Source organism: Procambarus clarkii, chromosome 43 (assembly GCF_040958095.1).
Source record: "Procambarus clarkii isolate CNS0578487 chromosome 43, FALCON_Pclarkii_2.0, whole genome shotgun sequence".
Taxonomy (NCBI): Eukaryota; Metazoa; Arthropoda; class Malacostraca; order Decapoda; family Cambaridae; genus Procambarus; species Procambarus clarkii.
In genome coordinates this window covers 20623591-20625800 of record NC_091192.1, presented here as the reverse complement: position 1 = coordinate 20625800, position 2210 = coordinate 20623591, and positions in this window count along the sequence as shown.

The following is a 2210-nucleotide window of genomic DNA, read 5'->3' as shown; positions in this document are numbered from 1 at the left end:
GTATGAGTGTGTGTGTGTTTATGTGGCGCGGTGTAGTGATTGTTGTATGAGTGTGTGTGTGTTTATGTGGCGCGGTGTAGTGATTGTTGTATGAGTGTGTGTGTGTTTATGGGGTTCAGTTACTGGGCGAGCAGTTAATTAGTATGATTCACGGTGAGGGGAGCCGGTCGGCCGAGCGGACAGCACGCTGCACTTGTGATCCTGTGGTCCTGGGTTCGATCCCGGGCGCCGGCGAGAAACAATGGGCAGAGTTTCTTTCACCCTATGCCCCTGTTACCTAGCAGTAAAATAGGTACCTGGGAGTTAGTCAGCTGTCACGGGCTGCTTCCTGGGGGTCGAGGACCGGGCCGCAGGGACACTAAAGCCCCGAATTCGTCTCAAGATAACGGTGTTTTTTCTCGAACATATGTTGTGTGTGTGTGTGTGTGTGTGTGTGTGTGTGTGTGTGTGTGTGTGTGTGTGTGTGTGTGTGTGTGTGTGTGTGTGTGTGTGTGTTATTGTGGAGGGTAGTCGTGGAGCTATATGTCCATAGCAGAAAAATTGTTGACCTCTCTCTCTCTCTCTCTCTCTCTCTCTCTCTCTCTCTCTCTCTCTTACTTTCTCTCTCAAATTCGTTTTTCCTGGGGTATATTTTCAGGCCAGGACACATCCATCATAGCTTAGAGACCCCTTGAACCATTATCTAATTCTTTATCGACAATATGCAAATATGACGAATATCGTCCCACATAAATCTACATGGGCGCCCAGTCTAAAACATTTACATTCAACTTTCTTCCTATTTTTATAACCTGGAAAGTAAATAAAATGGCTTAAATTTTGTGTCAGTTAAAAAGGAGGTTTATTTGGGTTATAGTCTAAATAATTAGTGAAAATTAGGACCAAAGAGTTACACTGGTGAACTTGTGTTAATCTGATAATGAAATTGATTTTGTGTTTCTATGTACTTGAGAGAAAGTAATGTTTTAGCGGTTTTAAGTTATAGTCTTTTTGTTTTTTCAATAAATTTCAAGAAAATTTACGACAAAATTATGTTGTTTCAGAATGTTTATGGGATTTTTCAAGATTTAGTAAAGATGGAAATTATCATTGAAATGCTTTGATGTTTTTTTTGTTTTTTGCGTCGCTCTTTTACACTTATTCACCTCTCTCACTCTCACACCACACTCTCCCTCACTCTCACACCACACTCTCCCTCACTCTCACACCACACTCTCTCTCACTCTCACACCACACTCTCCCTCACTCTCACACCACACTCTCCCTCACTCTCACACCACACTCTCCCTCACTCTCACACCACACTCTCCCTCACTCTCACACCACACTCTCCCTCACTCTCACACCACACTCTCCCTCACTCTCACACCACACTCTCTCACTCTCACACCACACTCTCCCTCACTCTCACACCACACTCTCCCTCACTCTCACACCACACTCTCCCTCACTCTCACACCACACTCTCCCTCACTCTCACAACCACACTCTCCCTCACTCTCACACCACACTCTCCCTCACTCTCACACCACACTCTCCCTCACTCTCACACCACACTCTCCCTCACTCTCACACCACACTCTCTCTCACTCTCACACCACACTCTCTCTCACTCTCACACACACTCTCCTCACTCTCACACCACACTTCTCCTCACTCTCACACCACACTCTCTCTCACTCTCACACCACACTCTCTCTCACTCTCACACCACACTCTCCTCACTCTCACACACACTCTCCCTCACTCTCACACCACACTCTTCTCTCACTCACACCACCACACTCTCCCTCACTCTCACACCACACTCTCCCTCACTCTCACACCACACTCTCCCTCACTCTCACACCACACTCTCCCTCACTCTCACACCACACTCTCCCTCACTCTCACACCACACTCTCCCTCACTCTCACACCACACTCTCCTCACTCTCACACCACACTCTCACCTCACTCTCACACCACACTCTCCCTCACTCTCACACCACACTCTCCCTCACTCTCACACCACACTCTCCCTCACTCTCACACCACACTCTCCCTCACTCACTCTCACACCACACTCTCTCCTCACTCTCACACCACACTCTCCCTCACTCTCACACCACACTCTCCCTCACTCTCACACCACACTCTCTCTCACTCTCACACCACACTTCTCCTCACTCTCACACCACACTCTCCCTCACTCTCACACCACACTCTCCT